General features: G+C 44.5%; 1 protein-coding gene and 1 long non-coding RNA gene across 13 annotated transcripts in view; one reads left to right on the forward strand and one right to left on the reverse strand.

The window, feature by feature from the left end:
- KIAA0040 overlaps positions 1-14,302 on the reverse strand; it is a 41,601-nt gene that overhangs the window by 25,530 nt on the left and 1,769 nt on the right. For 5 of the 12 annotated variants that reach the window (XM_077956755.1, XM_028848389.2, XM_028848483.2 and 2 more), the window contains exon 1: positions 8,733-8,882. The exons of 1 other annotated variant lie outside the window; for it this stretch is intronic. The gene's annotated coding sequence lies outside the window, so the exon portion shown is untranslated. 12 annotated transcript variants of the gene reach the window in all.
- LOC114679323 (uncharacterized) overlaps positions 11,332-14,302 on the forward strand; it is a 77,967-nt gene continuing 74,996 nt past the window's right edge. Inside the window, exon 1 of the long non-coding RNA XR_013416585.1 lies at positions 11,332-12,003. This is a non-coding gene — a long non-coding RNA (uncharacterized LOC114679323). The remainder of the gene's footprint in view (positions 12,004-14,302) is intronic.

A 14,302-nucleotide genomic window follows, 5' to 3' on the forward strand; every position in this document is an offset into this window, starting at 1 on the left:
GAAGAGATTGAGAACTGTGTATGGGAAAAAATGGAAGCAGCCAGAGTCATGTCCGGGCAGCTTCTGCCATGTAAAGCAAAGCTACCAGGCCTCTTAGGAGTCCTCAAAATTCTCTTTATGCAAAGAGGAGTTGCAGATGACTGACCAAAAGTAAGTGATACACCCTGACAGTGCCTGGGAGAGAGGAGTGAGAATTACCAACTGGACAGAGTCTAGACCTTCCCATGAAGTTACTGCTTTTTGTACCTGCCAGCTGAGATGAATTGGCAAATATATGTATAGCCATATGCTATGAATCTTTGAGTAATAATAAACCTTGAATTGAAAAGGAGAAATTAGAGTTTAGGGAAGAGGTTTCCCAGTTCATTTCTTCTCTGGGGTCTCATGTCACATTACAGGGTCTCTTCCCTGGGCATGGGCTGACCTCACACAGTGCCACCGGAAGGCCTCCTGCCCCGCTCCCTACCCTTCTTCTCTCTCTTCCCTTGTCTTATTCTCATGCACACAGTGTCTGTTCAGAGATAGAGGACAGCCAAAACCATTGGAGGCCTTTTCTCATCTCCTTTCCCCATCGCAGGACACATCTGTTTTGAGAAAGCCTGTGAGTTTTGAAATATAGGACCCAGGCATAGGAGTTCCATGACAGTGTGACAGGGCTGGGAGTTCCTTTTACGGAAGCACACATGTTTATGAACCCATGTTTAATAAGTGGCAACTGTGTGCCAGACACTGTGCACTGGCAATGCAATGATGGAATAATGAAGTCAAAGGGTGCCTGGGGAGGGTCAAACATTATCAATGATCCCACGGGGTTATCAAGAAAATAAGAGACTTAGATTTCATCTCCTTTGAAAATTCTACAGCTTAGGGCCGGCATAAGTGCTCTACCTCTGTGTCCCTGTCATGATGCCTATCATAGCTTTTGTAACACTGCGTTATAACTGCCTCTTGACCTATCTGTCTGCCAAAATGACTGCAATCCCCTGAGAAACAGAATGGCTTCTTATTCATCAGTGGTGGCAGCTGCAGAGTTCCCTTGTAGGAGCTGGGGAAGAGCACTTAGCTTTTGGTGGAGACCTCAATTTCTTCTTCTATAAAATAGGGATGTTACAGGTTGAATATCCCTAATCCGAAAATCCAAAACCCCAAATGCTCCAAAATCTAAAAGTTTTTGAGTGCTGATAGGACACTGAAATGCACATTGGACTTTGAATAGGGATGCTGAACTGGTAATTCCAGTAAAATAAAAATATTCTAAAATCTGAAAAAAAAATCTGAAATCCAAAACATGTCCAGTCCCAAGAATTTTGGATAAGAAATACTCAACCTGGAGTAGTACCTATTTTGTTGAGTTGATGTGAGGGTTAAATAAGGGAAAATAGGTAAAGCACTTAATGTTATCCCCAGCACAGATAGAGTACCCCATAAATATTGCTGTTGCTAGCTGTTGCTTCCTACTCAGTTATACCAAGAAGGGGCTTTAGTTTACCCCCAAATATTTTCTGGGGCTTTAGTTTACCCCCAAATATTTTCTATCTCGAACATCCAAATACTCCCAAATCTCTAGGGCAATGAGAGGCAGTATTTAATATCTTTTATTAAAGCATAAGGTCAAATGCATCAAATAAGAGACCAGACAGGAAAAGGTATGCCACTTAATATGTGTATTATCTTCAAGAAAGGAAAATGAATTTATAAGTATGTTGATAAAAGTGTGGGGGAAAGGAAAGCAGTTTTGCAACTCCTCAAAAAAGGTAAAGGTAAGAATTACCATATGATCCACCAATTCCATTCCTAGGTTTATGCCCAAAAGAACTGAAAACAGGTATTCAAACAAATCCTTGTTCACAGCACACTATTCACAATAGCCACAAGGTGGAAACAACTCAGATGTCGGTCAACAAATAAATAGATAAACTATTATGGTATATGCACACAATGGAATATGATTCAGCCATAAAAAGGAATGAAGTACCAATACATGCTACAACATACATCAACCCTGAAAACACGTTAAGTGGAAAAGGCCAGTAGCAAAAGGTCACATATTATGTAATTCTATTAATATTAAATATCTAGAATAAGCAACTCCATAGAGGTAGCATGCAGACTGGTGGTTGCTTGGGGCTGGGAAAAGGGAGCAATAGGAAGAAATTTCTTAATGAGGATGGGGTTTTATCTTGGGGTGATGAAAATGTTTTGAAACTAGATGGAGGGGCGATTGCACAACATTCTGAATGTACTAAATGCCACTAAGCTATTCACTTTAAAATGGTTAATTTTATGTAACATAAATTTCACCTCAATTAAAAAAATGCAAGAGGAAATAACAAAATTTCTGGAAAACTAATAGATGTCACATGGGAGAGAATGGCAGAGTTTCCCTTATTAATTGTTTGAGAAATATAAAATGTTGTCTGTGATCTCTTTAGCGTGTATTTATTCATCAATTCCAATGCCAAGTGTTGAATGACCACATGCCCAGTGGTTTAAGTACTTTTCCCCTTACCCTCAGGCCCTACCTTGAAGAAATAATATTTTATAAACCACCAAAATCTTATTCCTGGAAAATGTCAGTCAGGAGCATCCGACCTTCTTCCCCTGTGACACATGCTTTGTGACTGTGTCTCCTCCCTTGTTCCAGACAGTGTGGAGGACTGCAGTGCTTCTGTCTGGAAATGAGGTGTTCTTTCCATGGCCAGCTTTGGGAAGTTGTGCTATCCACCCACTGAAAAGAGTCAAAACCCAGCTCTTTCCTCAAAGGGGTCAATGATGTCCTTATGCAAAACCAAGAAAAGCACAGTCTTTGGAAATCAGCAAGGCACCCGGTAATGCATTGCTTTCTTCCTGTACTCGTGAAGGCTTTGGTCCAAGTATCTTGCAGGGCAAGATCTGAGTTTCTAATTTGGAAACTAGGAAAGCTCTGAGCAGACTGCACCTGGTGGGGTGGTATGCAAGTGTGTTCCCCTTTCCCAGTGGAGGTTTCATTATGGGATGGTGTGGGTCACCCATGTAATGAGCTGCGAGGCTTTTATCTAGGCCACTGTTGTGCAGTGCTGGCAACTGCTACTCAGCAGATTGTGGGCCTTGGGCAGGAGGGAAGTTTCAGGTCAGGAGTGGAAGGTGGGGAAAGAGAAGGGAGGGTGGAAGCCATCAGTCATTTACAAGAAAGAGGTTTCATAGATAAGCTAAGTCTGCAGGACTGGCCTTAAGAGTTACTTATTCTCTTTTGTTATTGACACATCTCCCTAACATAATGTTGAAGAAACTACATATGTTTCTAGTGGGGGTGGGCAGGAATGTATGCCTTAAATTCTTAGCACCACCATTCAATAGGTGGTTACTGAGAGCCTAGCATGCACACTGAAAATTTGTGGGAGCCAAGAAAGTGTGGATGGACATTTGTTTACTCTAGGTTCCAAATCACTGGGAAGGGCACTTTGACCCCAGCGTTAGTTCCTGGGTGGTTTCAGGCCAGTGTGCATGAGTGGCTGACTGGAGCTTGCAGGCTACAGCCAGGGTTTTGGTACATGATGATCACATGCAGAGGGGCTTTTGAAAGCTGGCACTGTGGCCCATGGGGCTGCAGAGGAATCACAGGTTAGAAACCATGAGCAGATGGATGCACACTCAGTATCTTACTTGGGTTGGGGAGGAACAAGAAGCTCTTGACTCAGAGTGCAGCATTCTTTTCTCTTATTTATGGTGGCCACTGTCACATGTCATTCAGGTTAATACACAGCATATCCACTGTACTATTCTGTTTCCATAATACTAAGCTCATGGGACTTCCCTGTTCCCACTGCCTCCTTCCCTGACCCTGCCTCTCTTTCCCTGCCCCTACACCACCTCTGAACCTGTGGCCCACAGCTCTTTTCCCTGTCAGGACAATTTGAAGACTAAACACACTATCACATGCAACTATCCTTATTGTTATTATTTGTATATTACTTTCCTCTCTTCTGCCAATTTTCTTTTTATGACTTGCCTGGGAAACTAAAAAAAAAAAAAAAAAAAAAGCTGCAGGGCTTTTCTGAAGACGATCCAGCTTGAAATTAGGGTTGTATTTGAGGAGAATAAAACGTAACTGAAAAACATCCCATTGGGAGGAAGCTATAGTCAAGAGCAAGGGCATGTCTGCAGTGGCTTCAAAATACAATCATCTCTTCAGTTTTGACGAAGAACTACAGCAATGGTTAGGTTTTGTTTTATTTCTTAGTGACAAACTCCATGGAGAGGCTTGCTCGCAATCGTGGGAGAAAGTCTCTTCCCAGGGGTGGGGATTGGGTTTGGATGCCACCATGTCCCTTGGGAGTTGCCCCTGAGAAAGAAATCTTGTGTTTGTGTGAGGTTCGTTTGGGAACTTAGCTGCCCTTTCCTGGTCTCCACTAAATGTCCACTCATGTCCCCAGATGATGCTCTGTTCAGATGGCTCGGACTGATGTGGGGGAAAAGCCAGAAACCTGGCCTGGGCTCTGGCCCTGGGGATTGTCTTTCAAGGAATTTGCACTCGGTTTTCCTTTTGCTGTCCAGGGAGGGAAAAAGTCTATCATGCCACTGTCTTTATCTCCCTTACTGTGCCTGTGACAAGTCTCCTGAATGCCCATTATTCACCTGGAACCCTTCTCACTGAATGGTAAATGACATATCAATATTGGATGTATAATTCTGACTCATCCACTGGTCTCTAGCTCATTCTAGAGAGAAGTTTGAGGAAACACTAAAAGGATTTTAGTTAATTAAGGCACCCGGTGTTGTTTCTCTTCTTGAGGGGTCTTTGGGAACTCTGAGAAAACTTTAAGGATTGAAACTGAGGAAACAGAAGAGACGAGGGTGGTTCAGAGGTTGCCTTAAAAGTGGAAAACTACCTGCATCCCTTGAGGGTCTGTTCCTAGTTCGCCCCGGAGGCCACTGGGGGAGGATTCGAACTTCAGGTACAATCTTTTCATTTTACCTTTCTGCAGGCATTTGAATGCCTAGCTGTGTCCTTGTGTGCGAGATACAAAAGGGGATAGAGACCCAGGATGGTATTGGGTATTCCTGGGCAGAGGCAGATAGAACTTGGATTCTGGTCCTTCCATTAACCAGCTGTGTGACTGGGCTCACACTTCCCCTCCCTGAACTGTAGTTTGCACATCTGTGCAGTGAAGGGGTGGGGCTGGCTCCTCTCAGAAGTGTTTTTCCGTTTGAAGTCTCTGAATCTGTGGTTACTTCCTTTTTTTCATCAACAGTTTAGCCTCTATTAGAACTCTGTTTACTTGAAGGTTTTTGATGTTGGCATAACATTCCAGCTTCACGGGGTTGGAATAAGTCAGGCTTCCCTGGTCGGGACAGGGAAAAATCACAAATATATCCAAACCATTAACTGATGCTCAGATTCAGGGCCATTGGATTAAATGGGTTAAACCAGCACCTTGGTGAGAATTAGAAAAAAGCATCCCCTCCATGTGGACTCAACTGCAAGTGGGGTGGGTCTAAGGCCAAGCAGGTGGAATACTGGTGCTTTCAGCTTCATAGACTCCCAGGAGTCCTCATGCAGTACACAATCAGCATAAGCAACAGCGGAGCGTTGACTTCTTTGGGCTCTGACCACTTTCGATAAGGAGGACAAAAGAGGCCAGAGTAGATGCATGTCATTGATATGATGGAAGGAGACTTATAATTGCTGCCTTAAAATATGTCATACAATAAGAAAACTGCAATTTTGAGATGAAGATGCTGCCCAGAGCCTATACCTACACAGTCCATCTAATTTTGGTAGTTTCAAGAGGCAAGATTAGAAATAATAATAAAACTCCTCACATTTTTATAGAGTCTTATAATTTATGCAGAACATTAAATGCACTTTCTTTTTCAATTTGATTCTGATTCTAACCATTGCCCTGGTGAGTAATAATTATCCTCATTTTAAATATAAGGGAAATGAAGTTGAGAGATTCAAGAACTTGTTCAAGGTCAGCTAATAAGTGGTTAAGCCAGGAACTGAACCCATGAATGTGTAGCTCCAAGCTCAAGGTTTTTAGTTCCATGCAGGTCACACAAGATCGTGAGCTGAGCATTGGTAGCCAGACCTAAAGAACTACTCTGTAACGGTCTGAAATTAGTCAAAGCGGGTCATCCTTCTTGTTTTTATGAAGTCAGGACTCTCCCACACAGGGATAGGTAACTAAAGACTTGGAATGTGAGTTCTGGAAAGGTCTTCACAGATCTTACAACTGAACTAAGTATGAATTTTTCACATGGGGGAGTGATAACTAAATGCATCTTTACTGTCTATGTGCCATGAACCCAGAATTCTCTCCTTCATTTTAGGAATTATCCTCCAAGGTATCCTGAGAAAGCCTTGAGCGTTTGGAGAAAGTAATCTGGAAGTCACCATATGATATGAAAATAATATCTATAGGCCACTACTGACAAATACAAGACTCTTCAGCACCAGTGTGGTGCTACCACAGGCCTCTTTAGCTGCCTTCTACCTCTGCCTACGTTCCAGACCTGTATACCCAACTGCTTGTCTCCATCTGGACATTTCCTGGGCATATTCAACTTTAATATGTCTAAATGTTCACCACTGCCTTCTCCACAATCTGCTTCCCAAGTCCACTCCTTCTCTACCTTACATGAAATTTTTTAATGGTTCCACAAGGTACCTTCTCCTGCCTATCCCACTCAACACCTTATAATCACTCTCTGTTCAACTCATTCCTCCTTTACCACATTCACTTGGTCACCAGGTACTTTTGATTCTACTTCCTAAAATCCATTCCTTTTCCTCAGTTCCCACTGCTGTTGTCTTAGCTGAGGTCTTAATTATCTCTGCTTCCCATCTCTCTAAGCCAGCCCCCATCTGGCCAATAATTCTTTCTCCAAACACAAATCTGACCGGATCCTTCCTCTGCTTAAAAACTAAAATTGCTTCCCATAGGAGGGAGTTCACCCTTCTCAGTCTGGCAGTGTAATTCCCATTACACGCTGTTCCCTACCTGCCATTGACTTTGCATACCCTCTTTCCTTTGTTCAAAACACCTTTTCCCTGGGAACTCCTAGTCATTTTCAGGACCTGCTCATCCATCACTTCTGTGGTGCGGACTTCACAGATAATTCTGGGGAAGAATCTCCTGTCCTCTCCCCTGGATTAGTCAGTGCCCTGTGGCTACTGCTATTATAATGTATATTATCCTAAACTGTAGTTTATTTCTGTATCTGTCTCACTTACTAGACAGAAGCTCCTCAAAAGCAGAAATCATCTCATTATCTTTGGACTCCAAGGACCTGGTATACTGGCCAGCACACAGTAGGTTTGGTAAATGTTGAATGAATGTATGGAATGGATGTACCTTCCTCTTTGGTAAAATCAATAACTTAGCTTGTTGAGTGTTTATTATTCTCTTGGGTTTAGTCTTAGGGAAGAGGATAGAAGTCATACTCATTTCACAGGCTAAATATTGACAATGTATGGAGGCCAAAGAAACATTTGTTTTACAATATATCTCTTTCCTAAAATTGTATCTGGGGTGGGGACACAGAGGCAGAATTTCAGACAAAAGGAAAGACTTGGTCAGATTTTCCTGTACAGCTGCCTCTACAGCCCAGCACTGGGTGAAGGGCAGGCACATCACACTAAGTGGTTGATGCAACTCATCCAGCTTAAAGGCTGGTAAGACCCTTGCAGAAGTCTTTAGATAGAACTTGCAAACCATTTGCAAAAGGGTTAGGAACAGGTTACATCAATGATATTTTTAAGTCCTGCTCTTTGTAACTCAAGGTTCTCCCACTATCTAACAGAACTTCAGAATGAGGGTACCTTAAAATTCGCTTCAGGTCCTTATGAGCTGTAGCTGAGCAAATGAAATGCAACTGCTTTAGAAGGGAGGTGCTTCCAAGATGCTCCAGTGGTCTTTTCCTTCCCTTCCTCGTACAACACAATCAGGTGGCACAATCCCACTACATAGCATGGCATGCTGGCTGCCAGTGTTCTCTGTTAAATTAGGGTGAGTGCTTGTCTGTGCTTCAGTTTCCCTTTCGGTTAGACAGGACTGGTCTTCCCACTAGCTATCATCTATAGTTCACTTAACTCTATTATCATATGAAGAATCCCCGTAAAGCTCTTCATAATGTTAAGGAAACAGGTCCTATTATGTCCCCCATTCTACCTTCATGGGTAGGATGCGGGGTCTGGGAGTGGGACCATTGAGAGTCAGAGAAGTTAAAAAGTAATCTGTGTCACAGCAAGCTCCCCGGAAACTCTCAGAATAGCAAACAGGTTTCCTCTCCGCCCCTGGCTCCAGGCCATATTTTCGTTTTGGCTAGTTCCTTAGCCCCAGAGAAAATCTGGCTTCACCTAGAATGGTTTAGAAACACCTAAGCCCGCGATGCTTTCCAGAGGGTCTCAGGCCTTGGCCTTCCTCAGTAAAAAACAGAATATCCATGTGTCCCCTTCAAAGCGCTCCTACCAGCAGCTGGAGTAAGGTAACTCCACCGCCGACCTCCGAGGAGCTCATGTGGACTCAGCCCAGGCGCAGAGGGGAAGACTCCTGAGAGTCCTCAAGAAGGAGGGAAACACACGGAACTAAAGTTGTGAGGGCGCAAGAGGCTGCTTAGGAATAATTCCTTGTATCTCTGGGGCAGGTCTCATCCTTCTAAAGACAGCAGTTGAGTGGGCGTCCCCTTCCAAACAGAAGGCGCTTAAAAATGTATTTTTAAAAAACATAACAGAAAGTCCTGAAACTCACCTTTCGGTCCGTGGAAGGGCTTCCTGCAGGCGTGGTTGCCCAGGGAATCTCCTGGGTGCTGCCCCGTCTGACAGCGCCCCAGGCCCTGGAGCGAGGTGTGGGTTCCTTTTTGGTTGCCTCTGCACTCCCACTCCTAGCCAGGTCTGGCGTGTAGGGCCCCGGCGTCAGCCGAGGTCGTGGGAGCAGCCCGCCCCGCCCCGCCCCGCCCCGCCCCCGCGCGTACCTGCCGCTGCAGCCCAGGACAGCGCCCTCTGTGTTCCCTGCGCTCCTGCGGGCCGACGCCTTGCATAGTTGAGGTTTCGCTCCAACTTTGTCCTGCCCCTGATGTCACAGGCACAACTTCCTGAATCTGGCTCGCCGTTCCGCCCGCTCCAGGGGCTCGGCCCAGCTTTCCACCCCGGGCCAGCCCACCTCGGGTGCCTCTGGCCTTGGGCGCACACGCCCCAGACGCGCTCTCCCTCCCTGTCTTCCCGCCAGTGGCTCCCCACTCCCCGCCCCCGCCATTACGTGTCCTTGCCCCCTCAGCCCCGGAACACGCCTCCTTCAGGGCACAGCCGCTGCGGAGCCAGCCCCAGTGTCTTTCACAGACGCACCAGTGTTCCAGGAACGGGACATAGAACTCAGGGCAAACCCGGCTTCAGGGAAAACAGCTGCCTGAATAGAGCGGCCTTCCTGGAAGGGGTGGGAGGCGTTGGAGAGGGATACCAAGCGACAGGTTGGGTGAAGGCTCCGATGTCTTATCGGGACAAATGAGCATGACAGTCCCCTCTAACCAACGCCGGTTGCTCCAAGGGATGCAGGTGACATCTCAGAAGAGTCATCTCAGAAGAGTCTCTGAAGAGTCTTAACGCCTGGAGGCGTTAATGAAAACTGCGCTCCAGCAGCTGTCACAAGCAACGATGGAGGGGAAAGCTGACTTCAAAAAGTTCTCAGGGGTTCTTTCCTCTCATCCTCAGCTGCTCTCCATCTACTTTTTATTCAGATCTCTTGGCTCTAGTTCCGAGCACGTGGGATGCTAGGAAATGAAAAGACCTGCGCCCGGTTGAATAATAGGGGACTGCAGACACAAAGCTCTGATGATTCAGGGCTTGTTCAGTGCCTCCAGGGATACTGTGGGTGGGAAAAGAGGGGGATGCCAGGACCTGGCTGTGGAGCATCTCAGGGGCCTCCTCAGTGTCATCCTGGGAGGTCCTCCCTGACAAGGGCTTGAGAGGCTGTTCCCTCGACTGTATTTGTCGGGTACACAGGTACCAGGTGTCAGGTGCTGAGCCGGGACTTGCCCGTAATCCACTGCGCCTGAGTATGGGGGTCCTTTGGCTTCTGTAAGTGGGCATTAAAATGCCTACCGCAACTAGCTGTCACAACTGAGATTCAAGAGATTCCTTTCTGTTTATTCAGTAGAAACCACGTGGTTCTGAGTTGAAAGGCCAAAGAGAAAACCCACCATCCAGCCTGAAATGCCAAAAATGGTTAGAAAAAGAGGAAATTTTTTTTTTTTTTTTTTTTTTTTTTTTTTTTTTTTTTACAGAGGAAGAGTAGATTTGCAAGCTGGGAGAAGCTCAAATCTGTAATGACACTTTGATACACAGTGTATTATTCAACCTTTCACAACACATTTATGAGATGTAGTATTATCCTCATTGTATAGGTGAGGAAATTGTGGTTGAGAGGAAGCTAAGGAAGTTCCTCAAGGTCACATAGCTGATAAATGGTAGAGCCAGGTTTGAATCCAAGTGTTTCCAACCACCCCCCCCCGCCCCACCAATGCATCCTTTTACCACCATATCACCTAGTAGAGGAGGAACTTGCCTTCTGTGAAGGAATTCCACATGAGCAGGGATAGTGTGCAGGTCTTGAATGATGCCTATTGTGGGGAGGCCATAGAAAATACTTTCCTGGAAGTCCAGAGCAACATTACAGATTGGTTCTGGCCAGGGTGATGGGTATGTAGGGCTGCTTTTAAGAGAAAAGAGGAAGAAACTAAATGAGAAAAACAGGAGCAATCGAGTTGAGCTCAGGGCTTCATGGACATGGTTGTCTGATAGTAGAAAGGAAACCAGGGGCAATCCATAAGATGGTATCTCTAGCTATCTCAATTCGTAAGGAGAAAAGTCTAGTGCTGAAAACCAGCAACTTCTGTGGCAGAGAAATCAGGGACTTATAGGTGGGCTGGATGGTGGATTTACTCACACTAGACTGCCAAGGCTGCAAAGTCTGTTGCTGTATTGACACTACTGGAAGATGCAATTATGCAGAAGAAAAGAAGTGGGCATCTGGCCAGGATGTTTTCACCCTGGATGAATGATGCATTTCTTATAAAAAAGCAGGTTGGAGCACCCACCTACTATTTTATTCTCTTGGCAGTAAAATCCCAACTCCTATGAACTCATGGACAGCCCCAGGCAGCAACAGGGCTATTATGTTTTGCTTAATCCTTATTATTTTTCTTGTTTTCAGTAAGGATATTTGAAGGTGGTCAAGAGTTTAGTGGGCACTAAATGGAGTGGAATAAAATATTAACTTTTTTTTTTTTTTTTTTTTTTAAAAAGAAGCCAAAATAAGCAGATCTGTGCACTGAGACTGGAAATTGGAACCCCCTTTTGACCACTTCTCACTAGCTTTAGCACCTCCTGATCTCTGGTTTCACATCAGTATGTTGCAGAAAACAGGTGTTGCCTCCCTCTCAGATACTGTGAAAATCAATGGAGTACTAAGTATTGAACTTAGTCTGCTTTGAAGCTAAGACTGACTACACTTGGATTTCTTTCTTGGCAATCCCCTATTTCAGACAGGTTAACTTGCAGTATTGGCCAGTACTGATCCACCTGTGCTGCCTGGAGACAGTTTCCTGTGAGTTAGCAAACTCAGAATCTAGAAACTATGTCTTTTATAATGTGGTTGCACCCAGGACAGTGCTGCACAAAATTGGACACATTCTTCAGGTGTGGGAAATTTTAAATTGGGAACATTATTTTACTCTTACCAATAGCTGTGGTGTATTCTTGCCTGCAACGCTGTGAGAGGGTCTAGAAGGTTAAAAAGGGGATAGGGAAAGTCCCCAAACAGCAACCTGGATGCTCTGAGGAACTGAGTAGAAGTCACAGGGCTGCTGACAAGGAGAAGGCTGTTAGGAGGAAATGATCAGACTATAAATGGTGTGGATACGATGAGCACAGACTTGTTCATCAGATCCTGAAATATAGCAGTGCTTTGGAACCACAAGTGGGGCAAGTTCAGGACAAGTCAGCGGAAATACTACTTCATGCAGCAGGTAATAAATGTATGGAATGAATTATCTCCCAGAGGTGGTACAAACTGGCAACATAAATGGATTCCAGAAGGGTGAATGGCAGAGGCATAAAGAAAGCTGCAGGAAGCAGAGAGATACTCCATGTGGTGGGGAGTTCAGGGTGACCCAATGGGGCCTTACACAGTGTGTACCTGAGGGTCTTTGTGGTCAAAAGAGTCCTGGCCTGCACAGGGCTTGCATTGGAGCTGATGGGCGGCACAAACACTACCTCCCTAATTCTTCAGCCTCTGTGGCTTTTGCCTTAAGGCTGCAAAACCATGTTCTTTTTACCTGAGCCTTACAGCCCATTTACAATGCTTTGCTTCTTTATTTTGACTTTCAACTTCTAAACAGATTTGAGTGTCTGTCTGCTTCCATACTGGTTATCATATTTAGCTCTTGCAATTAGATTTCTGTTCAGGTCTTCCTCCTAAATTATCTAATTCTGACATAAGTTACTCTAATTATGAAAGCTTAAAACAAAACAAAACAAAACAAAAACCGGAGTTAACAATATACTTTCCTTGGGAGCTTATTTTTTTTAATGCGGCATCCAAAATGTCTTCAATGCTACATCCAGGATGCCTGGGAAAATGTTACTTTTACAGCTGTAGCTCCAAATCTTGGCACTGGAGGAGGTTTAGGAAGCTCTTGGATGTCTCCTCTAATAATCTACCTGTCTTCCCCCACACACATGCCCCGCTGCTCCGTGCACTTTGTGCTTTCTTGAGCACTCCTATAAGTTCTAGAGATAGTGCACCATGCCCCACCTCTTCCAGTATGGGGGTCAGGGTGGGCTGGTGGCTTAGAAAGCCCTTTGTTTATACTTCTGGGGCACGAAAGGGCTCAGTTTCCATTTTCTGTTTCTGGCTCACAGCCCCCCGCCCCAAGTTGTGTCTTTAAAGCTATTTTTATAGCACTATCACTGGCAGTCATAAACTGGCCAGGGCTACTCTTCAGGACCCTTTGTTGGGATTCAGCATCGGCTTTGTTCAGATGTAAACAACAGGCCTCTGGATTCCATTTTGTGGCTGGGGTCTCGGGCCAGAGGGAGAGCCTCACAGAGTTCTCATTTTGCCTCTCTTTGTAGTTTCCCTTGTCATCTGCTCTTCCCTTGGGGATGGGTTTACCTATCAATTTGTTGAGTGAGCCCATCATGTGGGTTTCATGTAGTAGCATTTACATGGTCTGGGTAGAACACTTCTTGTCACTTTGTCAAACAGATTCCTGGGAAACCCCAGCTTGCCCTGCCCAGTGCATTCATTCTGGCAGAAGTTTCTGTGAGGGCTGAAATTGTTCATTCCTCTTGCCCTGAGGGCCCACAAAGTAATATGGCTTTGAAATTTACTTCCTTAACTAGTTCAGTGACTCAGAACATCAAAGTTGCCACAAACAAACTTCCTCTCCGAAGGCTGGCTTGTTCATAACAGGTTAAAGGAAGGGCTGACAAAAACATCACAGAACAATGGGATAGCCTTCATTTATCAAGTTGCAAAAGTACACTCACTCTGTGTTTTAATTACTATTGACTTTCTCTGTGCCAGGCACTGTGCTAAACTGCTTATACGTATTGCCTTTAAATTTCTAACAACACTATGAGGTACTGTTATAATATCAATCTAATAGGTGTGGAAACTAAGATTTGGAAAATTTAAAAATTTGTTAAAGATCAGTAAGTGGCAGACAGATATTTCAATAAATAGTAGTGAGAAATACTTTTATTCAGCACAGATATGTTCCCAGCACCATGCAAAATATTAGATTTGCAAAAATGAATGGGACTCTGGTCTAGTGAAACTAAAGTTTCAACCCAGAATTTTCTGAATTCAGAGCCTGATTGCTACTCACCTTAATCAACTGGACGGGTATGGGATGTCCGTGGGGCAGAATTAAATTACTGATTCTGGGATGATAACAATAATAATAACATTATGATGACAATCATAATACCTGGAGCTTTGTAAGTTTTCAGAGATGTTTCACGTAGATTATTTACTTTGATTCAACCTTTGTTAAGGGAGCAAGATCAGTGAGGAGCTGGGGCCTGGAGAGGCTGCTGCCCATGATAGTTGCATGACTGGACTAAAACCAGGGGGTCTGGTTTCTAATCCAAAAATCTCTACGTGCAGAATTCAAGAATGTATCTGGAGAGACACATTCCAGGAATATCTCTTGGTAGTATACTGAAATGGTCATCAGAAAGTAACTGGAATCAAAGCTCAGACTGTTGAACTCATGCAGAGTATGGACATTAGCCTTGGAGGGAATTCTTCCACTTGGG

This window comes from Macaca mulatta, chromosome 1, assembly GCF_049350105.2.
Source record: "Macaca mulatta isolate MMU2019108-1 chromosome 1, T2T-MMU8v2.0, whole genome shotgun sequence".
Classification (NCBI taxonomy): domain Eukaryota; kingdom Metazoa; phylum Chordata; class Mammalia; order Primates; family Cercopithecidae; genus Macaca; species Macaca mulatta.